Below are 26146 nucleotides of genomic sequence, written 5' to 3'. Positions count from 1 at the left end.
AAGGCAACATAAAGACAGAAATCTCTGCCCAGCTGCTGTCAGTCTGAGAGACTCAGGCTTCTAGGCACCTTCAGATTTCCATTCATAAGGTGGGATATGGCCTCAAAAGTCATCAAATATAAAAAAATGTTACTTTTTTACTAGTGGTTATTTTCAAAGCGAAGTGCCTTTCTACTGTGTGTTCATAAAAGATAAAGGATTAGAATGAATATATTTAAAAGCAATAAAAATTTCTTAAAACATAGCTGAAATATAGAACAGAAAAGTCTTTTTTTTCTGTAACAGGAAATTACCATTTGCCTTTTCTAGTATTACATGAACTGTGATAAATTCATGTTTATGTGCCAAAGAAATAAAAAAAAAGCCCTCACCCAATTAAATGTGTGTGTGCTTCATGCCCACTGCTACAGAGGCAGGATACAAACTTTTATCTTTGACTGCCAAAGAAAATGGTTGTATAGCTCTAGAAATGCTTTACTGAACTACAGTAACACCATTTAACAATTTAGCTAACTGACAAAACAAAAAACACTCATTCGAATTTGTAATATGATATATTGTCTGCAACTAATTTAAACAATAAGCAAGCCAGGATGTGAATTGTTATCTGAGGCCATTTGAGCAAAATTTCTTCATAAGCAGGGGGTTTAATAGATTACCTCCTAAAATATATTCTGCAAGTGGACAGCTTGTATGGCTTCAGAACAGTTAAATCCTGCAGAGAATTCACTAACTGAACTTGCCAAACTTGTCATTTTCTGATAAAATAAATATATACATAGGCAAAACTTTTATCTTTAAGCTGCAGATTTTTATTTTTCCTTTTTTACTGTCTTCCAAATCTCAAAAGTTTCCTTTGCATTCAGGTATTTCTAAATGCACAATGAGACACAACCTTGAACCAAGCAAACAAAAAAAAGTCAAAGCGTATGATATGCTCTGGTAGGTTCCTGCAATGCAAAAAAAAAATTAGCTCAAATCCCAAGATCCATCCTCAGGAGCTTAATTGCTTCAAAGAATAGGAATCTTGTCAAATTCAGTCCAAACAAACATAATCAGTATCTTTCAAAGCTGGTTTGACATTGAGGAGGCATGGAAAACAACGTAGGAACCAAAGAAACATACATCGATGGTCTGTCAAAATTTTTTGTTAGACATGATGCTATTATCAAGGCACATCAGGATGAAATAAAGTGACCTAGCTGACCACAGGCTTACAAATGTCTTGGGAAGGAAGGAAAAACGGTGAATCAAAAGGTAGCTTTGTTGCACGTCCCCCCAGGCCGTCTTATTGACAGGGATGACAATGGTCCCAAGATGCACCATTATCTATGACCAGCAAGCAGACATCAAATGCTGCCGAGCTGTCTCTGTCAGAATAGAAAATGCTGCTCAAAATATACAGGGCTTGTTACGTTTTGTTCAGCAAAGGTTTGTCAAAAGCCAGGGTCACTCTGTGTGTGCACTGCCCTGAAGGGTAATTTTAAAAGGCAGGAGAGATGCACTTGATTCTTCAATGTTTCTCCTGGAAGGAGACTTCGAGTCTGTGGATGACCAAAATGTTTTGAAAATCAAAGAATGACTCAGAAAAAAATAAAATAAAATAAAATAAAACAAAGTAAAACAAAGCTAATAAATGTTCATTACGGCTGTGTTATTAGAAGGCAAGCCACTTTTCAAAATAAACAGGTTAGGGAATTATACCCATATTTAGATGTTTTTTCAATAAAAATTCAGTTCATTTCTAATACATCAGGGGTGGATGCTACCGTAAAGGCATGACTCAAATCATGGTGGATAAGTGCACGCCCTTCAAGTATCTGTGTTGTACCATTATGCATTTAATTGCAGTAAAAATATTTATACTGGCGAGAAAAGAATTGTTAATATGGTACCCTTTAGAAAGAAAAGAGAGAGGCTGTATATACAAACGCTAACCTCAGAAATGTTTGGGTAAACTTTGTTTTTCTGCGAACATCTGCTAAACACACGCTGAGGAAAGAAAGTCCAAATGCACTTTACTAATTGACACAGAAATCTTTGTTTAAGAACTGTGTCGTTAAAAAAAAACCACACCACCACAAAAAAACAAAACCTGAGGGTGAAAAGAATATTTCAGGGGGTGAAAGACATTATCGATACAGAAAAGGCATTATGGAATTTGTCCACTGGTTCTGGCTTACGGGTCAGCTCTTGCTTTTTGCCCTCAGTGGTCATTGCTGTGTTACAGATGGGCATCACTTTACCAAGTGAGCAGAAAAGTGGCCACGAAAGCTCCCCAGTGCTGCCCTGTACAGACCAGGCAACACAACGTGACCCTCCACTGTTAACTTTATGGTTGCATCCTGCCCTTGCAATGTTAATTAAATGCCATATGACCCTCTCTGTCCATGCCCCAGGTCGCTGGGTGCTCGGTGGCACACAGCGGGTCTGATGGTCCCCACTCCGCTGCTCACCCCTGGAAAGATGTACGTCCCGAAAGCATCATGCTTCTTCTCCGCAGTCCTCAGCTATCCAGATCCGTGTCCCTGCTTGCTTCTGCTGTTGACGATTGTGACTCCTCAGAGCATGTAATTGTCTTATTTCTTTCCTTTTTAAGGATAAATGACAGAATAAAAACAAAGGAAGAGAAAAGAACAATCCAGTTACAGTCTTTTGCTTCAGGTTTGCAGCTCCGAGGTTACAGCTGATGCTCCACTGTCTGTACCCATATGATTTTCAGGACAGAAATTAGGATAATAGTCTATCAAAAGTACTTTCTCTCCTCCTAGGCCAATCTCCAGATGATAGATATGATCCTTTTGCATCTCATAGGATGTGCTCTTTTGTCCCCAAACACAATGCTACTAATTCAATGCAATAGTTTCTTTTTCCGTTCGCTGGAAGTCACAATATGCTGTGAGTAAGGCTGACTCGTCTTTCCTCCTGTCAGAGGACTCTTAAGTGTCCCAAGAGACGAGTGAGACTTTGCACAACAAGTATTTGCCCACCAGTACTGCTTTAGCAATTTCATCATAAGCTTTATGTGCTCTTGCTTGCCCTTTTTTTCCATTACTCATTATTTACGTGGACTCATACATAACATCTGGATTTTAATGGGAGAGGTGTCCTTTGGTTAAATGCTACTTCTTATTATTTTTTCAGCTGCCAATTATCAATATAGACATACATGGAGGAAGAAACAAGCAAACAATCAAAACTGAATATGCTCTTCATCAGTAAATTCATAGTTTGGCTAAAATATCTGCATTAATATTCTTTCACTTTCTAGCTCTTAAAACCAGGAAATCTTACTAGTGACTTCCGCGCTGTAATACTCCGTGGGAAATTTAGAGCTTTAAGGTATGTTTAGCATTTTGACATCAAAGTCTTCACAGAAAAAGAGTTGCCTGATGCCATCTGGAAGCAAAAGAAGGCACAAATACATCTACAATCCCTTTTGCCCACAATTCAGTCTTGCATGAAACAGCTCCCTGAGACCAGAGACACTGGACCAAACTGATGTGAAGTGTGGTGGGTTCATTCTCTGCCGAGCCAGGTTTCAAGCAGATGTACCACACTGACAAAAAAGTCTGCAATCGTTCCTTTTATAAAATCCTGTTTATTAAATAAACCCTGCTTTGCTCACCACTGTACTCATTTTCATGATTTCTGACCACAGCAATATATTTAGCCTCCAATCTTGTTTTCACAGTATTTCACCTTTGTTTAGAATCAAACTAAACTGAATAAAAAAAAGCAGCATCAACTCTACTTAATTGTTGTGCATCCCCAGGGTGATCAAAACAAACAACCTAAGGCTAGCAGATCCACATAGCACACGAGGTTACACTGTGTGTAACGAGGTAACACACTCCTGTGTAAGATTTCCACTCCTAAATAAGAACAACGTTACCTCTGGTTTCTTGCCATCGGCAAGAAATATAAGCAGTACCTATGTTTCTGCAATATTTGTCTAGTCCTGCAATAACCGTTTTAATTTATGAGTAACAGAGAGCTTACAATTAATGACAGCTAGGTTCTTGCTCTAAGGATAGACACCAAGCAAACGAGCATGATTGCAGATGTTCAAGAGTAAATGTGAAAGGAAAGGAGTGAGCATTAAAAAAAAAAAAGGAGCATTGATTCAGTGTGACTGATGTGAATGAGTTAAATGATTGACTATGAAGTGTGAATTCAAATTTACTGTGAATGGAATTTACTGTGAGTGGAACAGAGTATGCATGACCATGACTGAGTGTGACTAGGTATCATTAGGAAGAACTAAGCGAATATGAGTGGAAAGCACTGATTATCTCCCCTGTAATCTATAAATAAACAGTATTGCGGGAAGTTTTGAAAAATGTATTTAATAAGGGATTTCCACTGCCTGAATAAACTTGCTGAGACCAGACAGCCTGATCTAGAGGAAAATGTATCATTTTACTCAAAGCTCTGTCACGTAAAGATATGTGAGCTCCTATCTGACAGGGAAAAAACAGGCCTAAATATACAGCAAAATGGAATCGCTGGACTTAAACTACATGTCTTTCCAATTATCAAAAACAAAAATTTACTAACACATATGATATCAATTATCCCCTCTTCCACTTATAGGTATTTGCCTAACATACATGTTTAAATACAGTAATACAGACATTCCGGACCTGAAAAATTGGGAACCGATACCGACTTCTGCAGCTCAACACAATGAAGTTTTATTATCAACAAATTGCTGTCTTTCAGGAGTAACCAAATAGCTAAATTGCCAGCAAGTACCTGCCCTTGTGCAGAGTAAGAGAACTGAGCCTGCTGTTGCTCCAGTTTAATTCAGTGAGAGTAAAGCGCGTTTTACAGCTCAGGACCTCAGACCCCACACGTGCAAAAGTGTCTCAGTATCTTCTCAGCTGCTGCCCTTTCTCCACAAATATTTCTGTTTATTTCAATGAGTCTCAGCACAAGTTAGGCCAACAGAGTCTTTGTTACTAATGATCTGTGCAAGTAAATGTTGATTTTAAAGGTGGATCCTGCCAGAGGTGAAAGCAATGCCAAATTCCTATATCCTGGTGTAACCAACATGGATTTTAGCATTAGATTCAGTTATTTGCCTTATTTGAGTACTTTTCTTCCCTCTAATTCTTCTGCAATCATTACCAATTAAACAATCATCAGAATTTATGAGGGTTTTTTTTTTATATCAGCCTCTACTTCCACTGAAGAAGAAAAGATGAAAACACTGAGCTCTGTGTTTACACTGCAGCAAATTAATAATCAAAATCAAATAATGTGGAAGAGCAGAGAGGCCATTTCAGCCGGCAGAAGTCTTTCTTGGGAAACCTGCGCTGCTCCTTTCCTCTGCTAATACACTAGTGAGGAATTTACTGGGGTGAAGAAATTCCCCAGCTCTGCCTGAATTAGTTGGGGCTTAATCTAAGCCATGCACATGAGCATCCTCGAACCCTGCGGTTCTTTCAGTTAGAGGCATTTTAAACTGATGTTTAGTGGATTTACATCCTTATAGCTTTACAGGCTCTAAGTTAGCTCTGCCGATTAATAGTGGCTGAGGACGTGGCCTGAACTTCTGCAGGAGTTTTCGTTTGCATTAGGTCTTGCTTCTAGGTGGTTAATAGTACTTTTCCATTTTACAAAGACTGGGACAGAAATTGTTACTAATATACCTTTATTGCTTGACCAGCTCCAAAATGAATAAATGATACCTGTTTGGGTCTTATCAAGCATCAAGAAACACCTCAAAAATTTTGGCATTCTCAACATTGCAATAATTGCAGTTTTCAGAGTCTGCAACAGAATTCTAAAAAAAAAAAAAAAAATCCACTGAGGATAAAAAAAGTTAAGAGAATGTACTTCGTTCATTCAGCCAAAGAACATACATTTTTTTCTATCAGGAAAACTCTCTCCCCCATCCTGCCAACTCTCCTTATGAGTTAGGTTCAAGGACGGAGTGTCTGCACAAAGACATGCTCTCTAGATCTGCATCTCCCAAGCAAGACAGAAAACCACTGGCAGGAAGCAGTGGGCAATTTACGCCACTTGTGCCAAAGCTGCACATGTTCTGTCAATGAATGCAGGACTTAATACTGCAGGATAGAAATTCAGGCATTTTAAGGGATTTCCTAGTCAGGTAAAATTCTCTAATGAGATACAGAATAAAAGAAAAAATCTCACCTTTTTCACTTAGAATTACCAAACTGCAGAGTAAGTAAATTCCAAAAATTTTCACAGCGTTATACAATAAACATGGGTAAGAATGAGACTGTTCAGGCTTTGCAGTCTTTTTCCAACTCATTATGAAAACCTGTTCATAATAGCTATACTGAGTTACCTTCATTGTTATAAAAGTCTTGCTAATAATAAAAAACACAACTGATATTACTAACTCTGCCACCTTGCACTGTAAGGCTGTTAATGAAAACATGCCCCACCTTTTCAATTCCCTGCACAGGCACCGTTACCAGAGTCCCTCAGCTTGAAGCCAATCCCAAAGCCGCTGGCCACTGCCAACTGATACACAGAACAGTAATCTGTTTATTCTCATTGTACCTTCTACACCTTCCAACAGCCTTCCAGTAGCTCAACAAGTCTTGTGGGGGGCAAAGACCAGGACCCATGTCCCCTCAGCTTTACCGGTGATTAACACATCCTCACTTCTAGTTTCAGCCTGGAAAAGATGAAGGGTCTGTCTGGGTTTTTTTTCTCTGATTTTTTCTACCTTGAAAAAAGTATCTTATTTCTGATTTTTCTAAACAAATATTAGCTGATTCCAAGAGTCTTTCTACAGCTCACATAAAAGTTCAATATATTAAAAGATTTTATTTTTCACTTAAGCACCCAAATGTTGAATGAAAATTAATATCTCCACTTCTTTTTTTCCTCCTACCTACCCCTGAGTTACAAAATCAGCTGGGACTACATCTGAATTGCATGTCATGTTGATGAAGGACATAGCATCTAACTTGCAGCAGGACACAAAGAAAGAATGTTATGCTAAAAGAACGGTTACAGGCCATTTTTAACAGTCAAACAAAATATGACACACTTAAGTATCGGTATTGCCTCAGTAAAGCCAGGTTGTCTGTTCACCTTACATTATGCTACAAATTCTTAACATAGCTTTAGGTTATCCAGCTTTATTTAGCTGCCGACAGAAGGACTTTTACTATTGTGGATCAAGACAACTGTCTCTGGAATTGATCTCATTAGCAAAGTTTCCATAGGAAAGAAGATTAGGGAAAGCAACTGATTTTCTTGACTTGTACTGGTATTTCTATGGCAGCGAAGAAATTTCGTCTTCCTTGGAGGCATTGGTTTCAGGTCACATTTTTAACTGTAGTTAAGTCCTCAAATAATTCTGAAGACAATCAAGGATAAATGACCACTCTCCACTGCAGCAAAGCAAACATTCAGCATGGTCAAGCCGTAACTTTTGATCAATGTCATTTTTTTTTTTCACAGGCTTTATATATAACATTCAAAATAAAGACAGCATTCTGAATTTAAATGTATACTATATACCTCCAGTTTAAGATTACAACGATCCGGTCTGCACATCCAAAGACAAAATTTTCCCCTAAATCTGGCAGATGGAGCCCACAAAGTTTTCAACTTCAGAAAAGAACTGCTTTCTTTTTAATACTTCTGGGTTGTTAAAGAAAGGAATATTATGCTTCAATTCTGTATACATTTTGGGCAATATTTTAACATACATTTTTATTTTAATATAACTTCAACATCTGTAATAACATCTAAAATCTGCACAGAAAAATTCTTTAATAAAATCTGAAGAAATTATTTTATTCTGCAATGGGTAAGCTCTTTTTTTTATTTTTCTGAAGATGATATCCTGCCCAATGTCAGAACAGAAGCACTCTGGACCAGCCAAGGGAGGGAAAGGCAACGATATCTATGTTTCAGAAGTAGAAGTACGAGAAAAGGGCATGGATGGGAGAAAATTAGTGGCAGTTCGGAGGATTCACTATTCTAAATCCCCTAGTTTGGAGAGAATGAAGGGGCTTAGTAATATCTACAAAGTAGCTACGATGTGCTTCTGCCTACTGCAAACAGCATCCGTGCAAATCCCCGTTCATGCAGGCTTGATACAAAGGTCCTGATTTGGCCAGCAGTCACTATTTTTGTCTCCAAAACACAACATTTTTATTGAAGTCACATTCAGAGTTGAAGCTGTCATCCTGAAGGAGAAAATCGTTGTAGGTTTTTGTGATATATATGTACATTATATAATTCTGTCTATTATCTCTGGGGCCTCTCTGGCAAACTTTCCACTGGTCTTTCTCTGTTAGATCTTGAAGTTATCAGAGTCAGAGTTGGTTTATATTTCCGATCGCTGGCTAGACAATGTCCCCAGGGTTGTGAAGTCTAGTATGGCAGAATAGAAACATAATGTTATGGCCTCTATATTCGAATTCACTTAATTAGGGTTTTTCTTGGATCTCTAGGGGGTGTGTCCTTTCATGTTTAGAGGTTTCTAGAGAAAAATCTGTCGCCATTCCAGAAAGTCACAGGGAAAGTTCTCCTGCAAGTGTAGGTTTTGTTTGGTCTCCATCAAATTAATATTCATAACATCATCATGAGAAAATACCTTTCCATGTTCTCTCTACCATTAATAGCTTTGAGGAATAATTCATGCACAGCAACCCACAAAGAAATGCACATAGTTTAGATATACTAATAATGAAAAAAAAACCCAAACATTTTTATGGTACGTTTTCAAAAGTGGAGACCCTGACAAGATTTAAATTGAAATGTTTAAAAGAAGCAGACTGATAAGAAGAACTCTAATTAAGAGACATCTTGCTGCTAAAAACACTGTTCTACACATATTTCATACCTCAGGCAGAGCTCAAGCAGAGGTAGATTGTATCTTCTTTAAATAAATGAAAAAGGAAAAATAATATATTCTTTGGCATTTTACTAATGCTTTTGCACCCGAAGCTGAACTTCCACTTTATTGTGTAACTTCCTCTGCACAGATGTGGCACAGGAGTCTCTGCATTGAGAAATTTTCAGTCAAATCAAGAAAAGGTGGGAGAAATAATGCATTACCTTCATTTCAGAGAGGCGTGGAGAGCTTACATGGTTTCTTGGAGTTGATGCAAGAAGTCTGCAGTAATATCTAGATGTGCTGAGTTTTTCGGGAGCAGAGGGTGGGGTTGGAGGGTGAGTTTTTTCTTCTGCAAGGTGGTAGGTGCATGCAGACACACACAGAGCGGAACTGAATCCGAATTTTCAATATTGTCTCTAAATTTTCCATATTGTCTCCAATGCAATGTACATGAAAGAAAGGAAGAAGAGGGAGCATTTCCTAGCTAAATATTTAGTACTTCAAATGTAACTACAAGAGCACATCTAGGTGCAGAAAGGAATGTCACAATGCTCTTCCTACGTCTAAACTAGAGCCTATATACTGGAGAAAACAAAAATATGTTAAGCGGGAGCTAAGGTTAAGGAAGCACATCAGTAAAATAATTCCAGAGAGATTAGAAAAAAAACAGTTTCAAAGTGAAATATTTTTAACACAGAAAATTGAAGGAAAACATTTAAAGTCAAGTGTTTCATTCTACCTGTTATTTTTGCGAGAAAATAAATAACAATAATGACAAAGCCACAATTCATATTTGTCCTGCTATGGTTTTAATTGCTTTTTTTTTAAAGCAGCTACTTGATAAACTATGAAAGAATTTTTTACAATCCAGACATGCATGGAAATATCTGCCACCCAAAACCTTAAGTGTGTACTCTAATGATTTCCTGCAAAAATTATTCACTAATTTACTCTTAATGAGTGTTGGCGTTTATACACTTAGCTAAGAGGAAAGTGATTTTTTGAGGATGCTATATTCTCTTCCCTCGCTTACCACTGTATAATTGCAGTCAGTAGAATGCTTTCTGAATCAATTACAAATCATAGCTGGTTGTTTTTCTTGTGGCGTTCCTGGCCACGGTATCCAAGAGCAAAGGTAACTGGAACAGCCCAAGGTGGATATCAACTTCTATACCTCAAAAGAACTCTAGATGTTATCCTAGAACTTGAACAAAGAGCAGCTATGAATTACCTTACTATTGACATTCTCAGCCCTTGCTGAGGATAGGAAAAATAGCAGAACACAGGACATCCTGATCATCTTTTGCTGGCTAAACCCATTTTGGTTCACAGAGCAGGTGAAAGTCAAATTGCCTCGGACAGTCAGTACAAGCAGCAGAAACGTTCCTACCAAGACTGAGGTAGTGAAATGGAAGAAAAAAATAAGGAAAATTGGGATGTTCTGAATAAGGATACCATGCTATAATGAAACACTCAGACTAGATCTATTTACGAGATTCATATAGAAATAAAACCGATGACCCTTAGTCTACTAGCATCAGAGAAACTCCTCCAGGGTGCTCTCATTACAAACACTCAGATCTAAAGAAATATTATCTGGGCAGGGAGAGTATCTACAGCTCTTCTACACCCCTCAGAAAACTGGAATCATAATTTGCACAGATATCAGGACACTGAAATACCACTCATCATTTTCCCTTTGTTTGGCAAAATAGTAAGAAGAAACTGTAGAAGATTTTAATTGATGAAATGATAGATAGGTAGCTTTGTCTTCTTTTGCACATTTACCAGAGCAATAAATCTGAACACATTTTGGGGTTTGCCTTAAAAAAAAAAAAAAAAAAAAGGCTTTAGGTGATTTTTAAATTCATTCAATAAAAATGAGAAAAGATGTTGCATTGTAAATCCTAATTTTATTTTTATTTCATTCTGGGTACCCAATTTTTCTCTCTACCTATATAAATATACAGATATTCCTATATATTCTCTATTATCATAATTAATATTTGCTTTCGGTTTTATTTTATGCCACATTTCTACTATTACTGTGAGAGCAGAAAGAGACACGTTTAACAAAACAAGGGGAATCAATTGGCACAGAATCACCCTTATCTTTGCTTACTCTCATGTTACAGCCGCCTGCAAGTATACAAGCATGGTTCAGGACATCCTAGTACCTCATTCGATTTCTGTCAACTCCCTGTTACATCAAGACCTTCCAGATTCCAGCATCTGCTCTGGTATTTAAGCTAGAGCTAGTCAAATGGCTATTAAACCTTTTTTTCTCATCCTAACTACTTTACATCCTTAAAGCACAATCAGAAAGTCCTTTCAGTGGGAAAATCCTTCTACAGTTGTTTGTGTTATTGGTAAGGCAGCCTTACAGCATAAAGTTATTTTAATGCAGATCATAATCTGTCTCACAAGAGTCCTTATATTTTTGCACGGAACGCCTTTCTTTTAAAGTTCCTTTGGCAGTATTAGCTAAGGAAACAGTGAAGATATGGCAAACCAGCTTCCACCACTAACTGTCCCACCAGCCTTGGGAGCAGACACCCCAATGCCATCACTGGAGCCATCTGCCATAGCTCTGTTCCTGAAATGGAGCCTGCCAGGTGATCCAAGTGTTTAAATCATTATATGCTATTCCGATGTTTACTATCACTACAAAACTAGCTAATCGTCTGGCAAGATCTTTTTCTCCTGTTAAGAAGAATGCCTCAGTTTGCTATTATAAACTTGAAATATTCACCGTACAGGGATCTGACAAAAATCTGACAATTTAGCATACAGTTTTTAGATGCTTGATCATATACCTTAATAAAAAATTATACATTCACTGACTGAGACAGATTCTGATTACCTGTCTTGGAGGAAACAGACTGCTTCAGAAAATTATTTGGAGTACTCTACTATTGTACCTGTCATACACTTTTAATTAAAAATGTATTGATGCATGACTAAATTGCGCACAGTGAAAAACAGACCTGTTTTAGTTCAATTGCAATAACGTACACGTAACCCAGTGAAGTAAGCCCATACGATTAGAACAGGAAGACAGCCCCAGCACAGTTACACTTTTTCAAGTCATCCTCATACCAGACGTATATGCTGTGGAGCCAATCATCACAAATCAATGTGGACTCAATCAGCACAAATGAATTTACTCATCTACTCTAAATACCTGTAATGAAGTCATTTCACTAATGTATTGTAAATGAAACATGTGGGGAAACGAAGAGAGAATCATGATTAACATTATTTTAGGAAGTATTTCTTGACAAAGTCTGCTAACTAAGGCAATCTACACCCAATATTTTAATACAAGAAGCACATGCAACAAGAAACACATCAGTTACTTTCTGTTACAGCTAGAAGTATGAAATCAATGCACTGCTTACAAAAATCTGCCTTTTGTGGTCAATATCCTCTGTTTGACTACGCTGAATTTAGAGAGACAAGTGGTAAATGTGTTCTTGGTTAAAATGCACTGAAAAAGAGTGGCAATTCAGAAGAAAATAGTTATCACACAGCAAAGAACTAACACCTACATAGCAATGTCAAAGTTTATCACAAAATATCTAATCTGAATTACTTTTTAAGATTTGTTGTGACGTATAAGACATTAGGATGACATAACAGTATTTGTTTGCAGTTCGGGCTTTGGAGCTTCTAGAGAAAGTGTTGATAAAAGTGTTTAACAACAGAAGATTAGTTATAACTGTGAGGAATGACATCATGATTAGGATTCTAAATATTTGATAGATTGGCTCAGTTCCTTGCTCCACTAGAGGGTATTTGCTTGACAACAAAGGTGCATCCCCATTTCATGGAAACTTGTGCTAAGGACCCAGCAGAAATCCGAGTTGCTTAGCTACTGCAAAAATGGGAAGTCTAAAAGCAGCTTTTTTTTCTAGAGATGTCCAGACAGATATTTCCTCTTTTTTAAATTTGGTATTTTATGGCTGCAACTGAAATTTTATTTACATTGCTCCCCAGTACCTTCTTTCTATCCTTTTCCACAACAGGAACTCTGCACTGCCATTGCACTTGCATCACCCACCACAACTCTTTCAGCGACAGCCAAAAATAGTTAAAAAATGCAGACAGTTTCTTGAACACAGTAGGCTGAATTTCATCAAATAACGTTCTTTGCATGTGAAAAAAAGAAAAAAGGTATTAAATGAAACAGTCTTTGCATCACTGTTTTCATTCTTTCTGTGTTAAGTGCATGAAGATTTTTCAAGAAAAATGTTTTTAAATGAAAATGTCAAGATGCTGAAATCAAAACTTTACACAGGAATAAACCTGGAAAGTTTTCATACTCAGAATCACATTTTCACCAAAATCACAGGCGGACATATGGAGGACATGGAGGATCTAGCTTCTCCTCACTACTCTGCCTGACAGAGAAAAAGGCAAGTGCTTCAACGACGATATTCTTGGCTCTGCTGATGTGTGCATCAACTTTCTCAAAGCTGTGAACATTCTTGTAGCTCCCCAGCATGGGAACAGACCCTTCTCCCTTCCTCCTTACCTGGACGGTGCTTCGCTTTGTATACAAAGACGTTCCAGAAAAAATTTACAGTATTGCTCTGTTTCTTTCTAATGGCCAATTTTTTAATGTGCTCCTCAGTTCTCTCATTTAAACACAATTTTTTGCCCACAGTATATGCAGATTGCGAAGAAGAACAAATATTTAATTTTATCTCTCTTAACCAAACTGAGGAGCAAAAACATGGAAATCATGTTTTTAAATATGGAAATTTATATTACACAAATTACTAATAAAAAAAGCCATTTTAGAAGCTCATATAAATGCAGCTTGTATTTGATCCCAGTACTAAGAGCTATAAAAATTCAATAAAATGGTTTTCAAGAGGAATCCCGCTTAGTCGTTTATTCTCCAGAGTGACCAGAGACGAAGCACTGTAAGTAACATCACTCCTTGTTACAAGATCTCCGCTACAGTGAGGAACAATGCAATGAATTTTAGATGTAAATCTGAATTTCATGACCTTTCAAGTCATATTCTTAAACCTCATTTGAGCAGCATTTTCTCTTTATGAATATGGGGTTGAACTGAAGACCCAGAACTGACATAATATTTTTTTTCTCCCTCATTTTTTGGCCCTCTTCAGGTGTAAATTAGGTCTTTACATTGTCATCCTTATTCACTTTATGCTCTACAAAGTTAGCAAGCATTAGATCATATTTCTGGTGCATTACATTTAGCTGTTTATGCCTGATAGGTGATGCTTTCACTTGAAGAGAAGAGATAGCACAATTGTCAAACCACTGAAATACAAATGAATACTAAAAAAGATTCCTGAAACAACTGTACTCACTTGATTTTTAAAAAATGTTCTATATTTTTAAGTATAAAAATCTTCGATATACTTTGGAAATATAGTGTGAGTAAAGACATACAAATAACCTTAAAAAGAAATATTTGATTTTTACTTCATTATAAGCTAAGTACAAAAGCCAAAAAATTTAAAATATGTTATATCTTAATTTAAAAATGTAAGGTCACAGAATCATTTTTGTAAGGATGTCACTTAAAATAACTCATTACTTTCAATGGCTTTCAATAGAAAGAACTGCATAGTGATATCTATAAACAAGTCTCAGAAATATATGTGGGTCATCCTATATCCATAATACAAATGTGACCTAAAAAGTGACAAACCGATGTTGTGCTATTTTCCTAAATTTACTGTGTTGTAAAAATAATAATAAAAAAAATTATAATCTCTGGAGCATACAAAGCAGGATTTCAGGTTTAGAAGCCTAAATATATCTGGCTTTGCAAAGAAGACAGTGACAAAATGCTAATACTACGGTATGTCACTTCTCCAAATGCACAGACTGTCAAGCAGGAACACGCTACTGTGCGGCTGGGAGAGGATTCCCACTTTTGCTCCTAATTCACTTCGGTGCTTTTAAAATCTTTCCTTTTGTAGAGGTAAAAACAGAAGCATTTTTAAACTATGTTCACCCTGCTTTCCAAGACTGCCTCTTCAATTACAACTCTCTCCTTAGTTAGAAAAATTCAGAACCGAATTTTTTTTTTTTTTTAGATTAACATATACATTACGTATAGCATCTTGCTACTGAAAATGAATGCATGATCTTGAAAAGTAGTACTAAAGCGAGGCTTGAAGATTATAGGGGCTTTTCTCCATTTCTGAAAGTAACTTGCTTTAAAGTCCCTGCAACAGGGTAACATCCATCACACTATATTTCATTAGTCTTTAAGGCAGCCTTAAATAACTGGGACTGAAAACAGATCGTGGTTGATATGGCGAGTATCTAAAAAGGATAACTCTGAAAATATCCTCTACTGGGTTCAGCTTGGATTTTGCCCAAATAAATTCAATCACCTCTCATTATGATTGAGGAGAAGAGGGAAGGAAAAAAAAAAAGAAAGAAAAAAAAAAGAAAAAACCTCAGGAAAGCAATGTGCAGCTCTGTTTAATCCATATAGACATGTCTACCCAAATCCCTTCGCTAATGTATTTCTAATTCAGATAGGCTAACTCATCCTGTAATAATGAGAGCTCCTGTGAAAATGTAGTGCATTTTCAGTATTCTTCAAATGTATTAAGCACTTCTATACCATTTTTTAGGGCTTTAGCAGAAAAAATAAATTTTATATATATATATATATATACACACACATATGCAGCTTTCAGAAGCAGGCAAGCTGGTTTCTTTCCCAGTGTAATTGTGAGGCTGTTTAGGAGAAATGAGTACTTGCTGGACAGAGCCACACAATAAACTCTGCTAGCAGGTAGAGATCCACAAAGGGCATTTAATCTCTTCCCTTGCCCCTCAAGCATCCCGTACACCTTGCTAATGTTGACAGCTACCGCAAAGTGTTAAATTTCTGACTTTTTACAGCTGCAAGAAGACCTACCATATCTGTAAGGCAAGAAATATAGATGAGTACTTCATAATACGTATTTTTTTTTAACTTCTTATACAGTTGGGTTTTTTTTAACCTGCTTCATCTTGCCGGTTGTGCACAACAATCAAAAACTGAAAAATTAGCCTTCGCAAAAGAAATGTAGACAGGAATTAGGAGAAGCGGAGCTTTTGTGCAGCTGCCACACTCGCTTCCACGTGCGCTGCAGCCTGTGCTCCACTCCCCACTCATTACTGCTTCCAGCTCTCCTCCTCTCTCATGGCTAACATTAACTCCCCATGGCAAAGTCCTACAGCCGCAGACCACGCACTGCTAAACCAAACGCTTCAGCTGCATCAATCGGTCTTTTAAATAATCGCTAAAGTAGAACTTCAAAAAGCATAAAATTGAAATAATCCAGAGCCTTTGCCATTTGCTTACACCAATTCTAGGGTTTTTAAAAGTGTTTGAAGGAGGTTTTGAAGGAAGGAACCTTGCTTTTTTTTGGTTCTCCAAAAAATCTCTAATGGTCTCTTGTGCATGCAGTCTATTTGGGTAGCCTGCTTCAGCCACCGCTCCATTTATCACACAGTTTACAATAATGTAAGACCGAGCTTCCAGCACGTGTCCTCCTTCATCCTCCTACTTGTTTCACCTTCTCACCATTTCAGATATGCACCATACTCACCTCAGCAGAGACTGCATGTGATTAGATTGCTACCATACTCCTGTTGGTGTCCACAGTATCTTTATGTAACTTGGTATCACATTTCATACAACAGTGGCTTTTGTTTTATCTTGATGGCCATGCCAGTTTACTTTCTCCTGAGAAAAACATATTATTCTCTGATCAGCAGACTCCTACTCCAGTGGTCGCCTTGTATATCCCTTGCTTTTTCTCTTACAACATATTCTCCTCTTTCCTCACCCAGTCTAACTTTATTTTTCCCCCATACATTCCTTAGTTCATTTTGAACCAGAAAACTGAACATCTGGAGAACCGCTCACCTGGGCAAGCTCTTGTTGTGTTTTGGATGTTTGTCCTCGGAGGCAGGCAGAGAACAAGCAATTGTTAAGCAGGTCATCGAGAGCGCGGCAAACGCACAGAGCTGCAAACACCTACGGATAGGTTGGGCAGGAATGATGGATCACACGGAGGTGCAAGACAGCTCGCGGCAAGCTAAATGAACCAGGAGAGGTAAATGACAGGGTGTCTGTTAACATGTATCACTACTTACTATCTGCCTTTGGCTATTAATCTCGTGATTGCATATTTCTGGTAAGATGCTAACCTTATGCCACTAAAATTTCTGAATTATACCATAATCATGTAAAAAAAGAACATTTTTCCTCTATTAGTAACGTAGCACGTGATAATAAAGTATGCATGATTCATGTTTACATATGGTTCATCAGACATTTTAATTGGACTTAACTTAGCAATAGTGATATACTTACACTTTTTGTCTTCAATCACTAGTATACACAGACTATACTTTCTTTTTAAAACTCAGGTGCCTAATATTAACCAAGAATAATTAGACTTTGAAGGTCACAGAGCAGCTGATGCAATTTGCATCCATGATCAGGGAATGAATATGCCACAATCAGATAACCAGTACAGATGGACTGCTTTATAACACATACCACCATGCTTATTTTCATTCATTTTAATATATCATCATTTAGGCACTTTAACTAATTCTGTAACATGCAAGGAAATGAATAATGTTACTTAAAGATGGAATTCAAAGATGGAATAAAAGTTTCTTGTCATAGAAGATATAGCAGATGATTTTTAAATGAAAAACTAATTAAATGGACTTTTCACATGAAACGCACAGGGAATATGTTGTGTTCAAATGATCTTGTTTAATAATATTACATCACTGTGACACAACAAAACTATCAGAACATTTGCTCCTCTGATAGAAAGTAGAACACCTCACCTACTTCACAGGAAAAGATCCTACTTGCGCTACAATATTAACTGCATTTTAAGGGATTAGCGTTGTACAGGTTATAGAACAAGATACTCTGAGATCATATAAAACGAAGGATATAGGAAGGAGAAGAGGGTTCCACACTCAGATGGATGTTTGGAAAATAGTATTACATGACCCAAGGACACACATCTCCTCTCTGCAGACACTTTAGCAAATCAAATCAGGGGTTTACAATAAAATTATGGCTATTCACTACTACTACCATTTTAAGTGCAGTTGTAATGGCATAGATATTAGTGGTGCTTCATACAGTTCTGAATACTAAAAGCTGCTGGGTACTTACCTTTCCAGTCCCACACAAACAGCAAGGATGTATGTAGCTTTCTTAACTCCCTGGTGCTACTCAGATGATGTGACATTCTGCACATGCTCTTGTCTCTGTGTGATCAGGACATAATAAATCTTACCTTTACTGTAATGCCTTCCCACAAAACTAGACTTTGTAACAGAAAGACAAATGGACATTTTAAAAAACTCCTCATATATAGAGGCTTCAGCATATGCAGAACATTAAGATACAATGGTCCTAAAATTGCACGATGTAAATAAATATTAGCTGCTTGACCTTTTTAACTGACAAGCATTTTTCCCAATATAAAATACACGGACACAATCCCCTTTCCAACCCGAGTCCTCCACAACATGGTAGTTTTAAAGGTAGTAGAGTTTTTAATGGTTCAGTAACAAAATACAACACCATGAAAACAGGGGTTTATGATGGCCTTTAGCTACAGCAACGTGAATGGCGCCTCTGCAATTTTATTTGGTTAAAAAAAAAATACTTACTCAAGTGATGTAATAGACCTTCCCATCAAATTTCCTTTCCTGTTTCACAGAACTGCACATATTTGGGTTTTTATTTCAGATCCCAATGAGTTTTTTGATGATAAAATTCTGCCGAAAGCAGTCTTTGATGAACGGTAATAGATTAAAATGCCTTGTATTATACTGCATATTTTTTTCCTTAAGGAGAGAAGACAAACGTACAAATTCATCATAATTCACACTATTTGACCCTGTAAGTATGAGCCAAAAAATCATAGCATCAAAAAAGCAACAATTCTAACTAGTTATCCTTTTTACTGCTGATGCTGCTAAACTTTAAGATATTTAACACACAGAGTTCTTCCCACAAAATAAAGACTAGCGCCTTTGTGCTTGTTAAGCTATGAAACGGGAATGGAAAAATAAAAAGTAAATTACTTTGCTTCAAATCCCCCATTCCAAACGAAAGCACTCTGGTAAAAAAAAAAAAAAAAGCCGTTTGCACTGTGAGAGTTTTCTAAGGGTCTGTAGAGTAACCCCCAACAGAGAAGGCTAAATTCAGAGTGTATCTGCTGTTGTTTGAAAACGGGAAGGAAGAGGATTACCTCGGTGTGCAGGCTGTTGTATTCGAGATTTGGAGGAAGGGACCAGTTCAAAGTAATGACATGTCCCACGCTTCATTGCTGTCCCACGCACCTTGGTCACGCATGATACTCTGGCCCACATTTTAATTTCTTTTATAACTGAATGCTACCTTTTTCACCGTGTTTATCTTCTTCTATTTTTAAACAAAAGCTAAAGAAAGCATCTGTATACATAAAGAATGCCACCACACCATTTTTCTTACAAATGCCTCAACTTCACTTCTAAGAAATATTCAGACCAAGATTTTGTGTTATTTCTATGAAATATCTTTCTCATCTTGCTTCTGAAATTATGTAAATATTAATGAGCTGCTCTAAAGATACTTGGCTCATATACACCTGTTTCTCAAGTGCTATGTATCTCGGAAAGAAAAGGATATAAAATTGATCCGACACTTTTTCCAGACTCACAGTCAATACAGCAGCAATACATGTGGCAGATTCAATTTCTCAATACATCAGAAATATTTCACCATTAGATATTTAAGGAACATTAATCAATAGTCTGGCATCAGTTTCAATACTTTGCTGACTGGCCATATCCTAAATATAGACGAGTGTAAATTCATTCAGAGATTCTCTTTTCAAAATAACCATGATGACCTGTGTAAATACTGTCCAGGAGTTGATTTACACTGGGAAATAAGTATTCAATAAATAAGGCATGCTTGCCACAGGTTGTTTGAAGACACAAACCACACCAACTATGTGGACTGTCTTAATATAAGCTCTTTTCCTTCCACCCCGTGGGGATCCCCTGTTTATTCACTGATACAACTAAGCACAGTGCCTCTTTTTAGCTGCCTTTCTCTTATCTTTTCGTACCAAATTTCACTATAGTTGATTGCAATCTGCATCTCTTGAAGTTTGGTTGTTTTGCGTCTCATATGGCAACTGAACCTGTACAGAGGTCACTAAATAGCAAATGTGTTTGTTAGCCTTTAGCATACTTCCCACATAATCTTCTAATTGCTTTTCTCTGGGTAGGTAAATATAAAAGAATTTCCTTCAAAGAGAACAAGAGAAATACAGAAACACATCCTGCTTCTTCAATGACTTTTATTGATAGTTTTGTTTTGCTTCTACTTTGGGCCTGAATCCCACAGACTTCCATGTCTACGTCGGCATTTTAAATCAATAATTTATGTCATAGGTTGAATCACATAATAATGGCATTTATAGTTTATCATACTCACATCGCTTTCTGGGTGTGTACCTTGCAGGCAAAAGAAGCAAATTTTTATTAACACATGTTTATACATAATTGACCATTTGGGAAGTAGGAAGGAGAAATGACTGTGATTTACATAGTTTAAGAAATGTCTTAGAGCACCTCACCCAGTCTGGAGCTCCCACTGTGACAGATGAGCAAATGCCCATGGGAGATGACAGCATGGTATTTATGGTATTTCCTTCTGAGACAATTAACTAACATATGCCAAGACCATAGGGATTATCTCTGAGCTACACAGTATGTAACTCTATCTGAAGAGAAATATAATATTTTATAAATTTGACAAACCATAAGAATGAAAAAATTGATTCACCCATTTTAATAATGCAGTAACTTTTACTGACTTAATCAGACATTTCTTGATTTTTTTTGCAATTACACAGTGACAAGCTAACATCCCACACTCTACTTCTTCAGAGCTGCTGTACGGAGCTAGGGAAAATCTCCTAGTCACACACAAAGTACACAGTGCTATCCTGTGACTAAACAATTTAACAACCCATTTGGTGTAGAACAGCCCTGGTTTTATACCTAAAGAATAAAGCAAACTCTAAAATTTGTACACTTTTCTTCATTGAAGGCCTTTGAAGCAATCCCCAAAATAAGAGCAGGCATTCTGTTCCTAGGAAAAGCTCACGGGCCTGGATCTTCACTGGTTTTCACCTTGTGCAGTTATTTATTATTTTGTGAAGCAGATGCAAAACATAACGCTAATGATTTGCTATTGTTTTATGCACACTTTGTCTTTGCAGCCTGCACAGTAGAATGATTTATTTATGAATGCACTTATATCCTCAGGAGTTCAACAATTCTACGTATTACGCCAGCATTCCACATCCATGGGACCAGTACGACACAGGTTATAATACCATAGTTTCTATAAGTACTAGCAACAGTGCAACCATTCCAAGAATTCAGTTTTGGGGTTCTTGTTTTAATTTTCTCATAAACTTTTTAGAACTATGAATTTTTATCCCCCCCCCAGTAAAGAGAATTAATTCAGAGGAATGCTTAATGAACTTATCATTTTGCAGAAATTTGCTTTAAAAAAACAGTAAAAAAACCACATTTGCTCTACATGTTCAAAATGGTATCAGATATGAAGTGTATGACTACAAGTGAAATCAGATACATGTCATAGCGTTTAGGCTGTCACATGGAGCACTTCAAAAACTCTCACAAGTAAATCCAAAGATTCTCATGCTTAAAGAAGAAAAGAGAACGGATGAAGAAACAAGAGACTTCCAACATACCAAAAGGTCAGTTTGCATATAAGGTATCCACAAATATAAAAAATGCTGAAAAGTATTGCCTCATAAAAAGCAAACTCTTTCATTTTTGATATAATTTTTTATGAGTTGAATTTGAAAAATGCATATTTTTACGAAAGTGGCAGCAGTCACCATTTGTATCTGTGTATGTGCTGTGGACTGTTCCTCTGCAGCCCCTAGTATAACAGGATATTGGCTCATGGCTCTAAAACAACAATAGTACTTTTCCAAAATTTATAATCAAGTATTTTATTATGCATCATGTGTTCAAAGAGCTGATAACCTTTAAACCCCTCCTCCTGAAATAAAATACGACTTTCCAACAGAGCGTTTTTTATGATTTCACACCAATTTTTTGTTCCAGTTCACCAGCTTCTGCCAAATTCTGAACTTTTTTTCATCTCATATTTATTCCAACAGAATTCCACTAATACGGAAATATATGTCATGATTTTTACTTCAAGAAATTACCTAATAGAGAATGAAAGAAATAAGCCAACCAACCAAACAGAAAATACAAATCCCAGCAGATATACTGATTAATTCCTCCAATAATTGTAAAACTTGAGTCAAGAATATAATAAAGGCATTAATTACAAAATAGCCAAGATGTCAAGGCTACTCTTTCTTTCAACAGTCATCGGTTGAAAGCTTGCGTTCCCCTACTTCAGATATCATGTGATAAGAAAGCAATGCCCCAGAGAGTACATTGCTGAAAGTTATGGATGGACCAGTTTGGCAAATAATAGAACCTTAATGGATTTCAGAAGTAGCGTATAATCTCTGGTAATACCATCTCTATAGGGTCTTTATGATGTAGTATGTAATAATTGTAGTGCTTCTAAATATAATTTGTATTACACTGATCACTGCGCCCATTGAGATTTTTTGTGATATTATAATGAAATTTTTGGACTTTGTTCTATGAACACCGAGAACTTTTACAGTTGGTAATGTTACTTATTGTGACATTAACTTTATTTCAAAATACTTGGAGTGCTGATTGTTTTGTGAAATGGGAAATATTTACTTCAAAAAGGAAGTCTCTTCCTTTTTTCTTACTGCTCTTCACAAGCTGATTTTTACACTGAAGATGATGACAAGAAATTGAAGGACTCCGAAATCAGCTGTGGGTGCTACCACCAGTGCATCTTTCATTCCAGTTCAGCTGTCCCCGTGCATTACTAGAACTGAGGTTACATACGCTCAACTTTTTGGTTATCCTGACAAACACCTCAGATGATTAGCTTGGCTACTGGGTGATTTTTATGCAAGGTAAGTGTTCTCAACACATGGGCAAAATTGAACTTGGTGGTGGATTTCTCCGATTCATACAGCAACTCGGTTAATCTGATTTCACTCTTTGCTCCAAGCTGATCTGCCCTTGCAGGGTCTGACACCTTTCCTGGTGGGCTATAGGCAGCGTAGGAAGGGGCTCAGCACAGACCAACACTTGGCAGAAGCATCCAGCCTCCACCAAAATGGTCCTAGGGCAGGAATTATCCTCCCAACCACAGCTTCTTCTTCCTTCTCTCCCCCCAGCTCAACAGACTTCAGAGCCTCCCGGACACAAACTTCTCACTCAAGCACCAAATATACAAATAAACATGAATGTGGATCAGCCACAGTCTGACTGTACCATACCATGCTACTGATTTGCAATGATCAGAGTGCAGAAGACCTTGTACACTCCCTTATTATTGTGGTTAACTTCACTGTAAATGAGTATATTTAACTGTAATTATGAACTTCAGACCACCTATTTTGCATGTTATAATCATGCTATTATATAGTTTAGATCTGAGCAATATTTCCAAAAGACATGTATCGTGCTCTGTCTATAGCCACCCTCCCCTCCCCACTCAATTCACAAAACTAACGTGTATGTTGAAAGTAGCATACTTCCCTTTTGAAGAACTGCTCCTGTTCATGTGAAGACACACAGTCTGGCAAAGTAGGAGGACAGGCATCAGTTCTCATAGATACTCTTTCCCGTTACAAGCCTATTAAATAAAACACAGACACTATAGACTTCATCTACTGAATATCTCACATTATTGAAAAAGCTCAGTAGGCTTTTCTGTTTTCTCCTGCCCCAAGAGCACCTCTTTTAATCCTTTCTGAACTGCCACACATTTACCTGGAGCAAACCGATGAATATCAAAGTCATAAAGCAGTATCTGAAAATGTAAATACACGAGACATTGGTAAACACTTGGGAGCTCAGTTGGCTGCTGCAGACACCCAACAAAAGTAGGTTCAGATATCAGAGTGTCTGGCTGTGCCTCTTCTTGCATTACCTGTGGAGTAGCGGTCTCTGGGATTACTCCCATTTTACTAAGAGCTTCACGACAACATTTTACAGGATAGTTCAGTGCGCCACAGCCTCCCAGAGACTGGACAGCCTAACTCTCCATTCCAGCCAAAGATATGTTCTTCCTGAGCAGTGACGATGTCAAAATATGGCATAGGATTTTATGCCTAAATCTGTTTCTTTTTTTTCTTTTTCCAAGAACAGGAAACATGAAATGAGTATTAGTGTAGGAGGGAAAAAAAAAGGAAAGAAAAATCACACATTGCTATGGTTTAGGATGAGTGCAATTACATCAATATTATTGTAATTAATGATTACATCATGCTTTAGAAAGGGAGTACAGAAAAGGTTGGTATTAACATGCAAGACACGGCAGAGTGATATCAATACTCATTTTACTGTTCAGATTTTTTTTAAAAAGCTAATAGCTGTCAAAAATACCCATTATAGGCTAGTCTATAATTTGTAGAAGTCAAGTAATACATTTTTTCTGAAGGTATAATGGATGCTCCATGGAGCAATTATTTTAGAAAGACAACTTCATCTCAGCTGTCTCATGCCAGCAGAACTATTTAAGAGCCAGAAATGCATAATTCAACGTGGAAGAGCTGTCAGATTTGAGAATACCTTTAAATTATAAAAACTTAGCACCACTAGTCAGTTATAATTATAATGGAAATGTAGTTTTCTGTCGTTTTATCATAGCAAACATCTCTTAAGAAGCAATTTCATGTGTTAAAATATTTTGGCAAAGTGACTTTTGATTTTAAAGAGATACAGATTATCTAGTTTTATACCTGAATATTTTTCTTGCAAATTGAATGTAACAGCTTACATCGTACAACATGGTGAGAGCAAGAGTATTATTAAAATCCCATTGGAAATCGTTACTGTGAAACAATGAGCAGCATAACTCACTAGGACAGGTCAAGTTATGCACAAAAATATTATTTTATTACAAAATATGACAAGAGAGTTTTTCATCAGACAGTCAATTATTTTATACAGCACACAGCCAAAATACAGAAGATGGTTCTTCTTTTGACTTTGGCTTCTTTTAGTAACTAGAAAACCAAATTATGAACAGTGGAAGTAGTCGCTCAGATGGCTGTAGGATCAACAAAGCATACTAAAAGCGCTCTCAGAAAATTAAGGTGATATTTAAATCTTTTCATTTTCTGTTTTGTCCATGATATTGCAATACCAGGGCTCAAGTCCCCTTTCCTTTCTCACCTTGTTTACTGGGACCCACAGGAGCCCCAAGCCCCCTCCTCTGCAGCGGATATCATGAAGTCTGGAGATATCATGAAGTCTGGAGGTGTTGTTTGTTTTTAAAATAAATTCTCAATAATTTTATAAAATGAACTCGGTTCAAACAAAAAAAAAGTTATTTAAGTTTTTTTTTCATGTTCAAAAAGAGTTAATTCTTCAACTAGTTCAACTAGTCACGGAATTGTCTTTTTGAAACTGTTAACAAACACCTTTATGTGACCATTTTTCAGACTAATTATCTTTTCAATGTTGTTGCTGATGACCATTACATTTCCCAGATTTCTACTGGTCTTTTTGCTCAGCCCACACACGTAGTAGCAAAAGAGCACTTTCCCCTCATGGTGATTAGTTGTGTCCAGTTGGTTTTATATATATATTTGCTAACTAAATGCCCTGACACCATAAATATTCATGCAAATGTTTAATTTCAAATAACTTAATCATCTAAGGTGTTCACAGTTAATTTTAAGGAGGTTTGGGATGAAAAAATGTTGAATTTTATCATTAAATAGAACAATGCTGACAATGAGATGTCAATGCATTAAGTTCTCATAATTATGGTACCAGTTTAGCTTCATCATCATGATACAGAAGGGCAGAAATGATGGCCCTCCTTTTTTTTTATTCACTCCTTTTCTCCTCCCACAGCATAAGACAATATTATATCCAAGAGGTGGAACATTATCTTATCATTTTCTCCCTAAAGATACCAGCATATTAACAAATTGCTGAGAAACAGAAGATCTGATTCAGAAAATATCAATTTCTTGTTTCTATGGATGCAACATGATGTAGTATTGCATAACATAATACAAATTAAGGAATTAAATTGGTTTCATTTCATCTGATTTTCTGGCAGTCTTTAATGTGTTAAGTATTTACTAAAGAGGC

Source organism: Opisthocomus hoazin, chromosome 9 (assembly GCF_030867145.1).
Source record: "Opisthocomus hoazin isolate bOpiHoa1 chromosome 9, bOpiHoa1.hap1, whole genome shotgun sequence".
NCBI lineage: Eukaryota > Metazoa > Chordata > Aves > Opisthocomiformes > Opisthocomidae > Opisthocomus > Opisthocomus hoazin.
The sequence above is the reverse complement of the archived record's forward strand: the minus strand, read 5'-3'. Positions refer to the sequence as shown.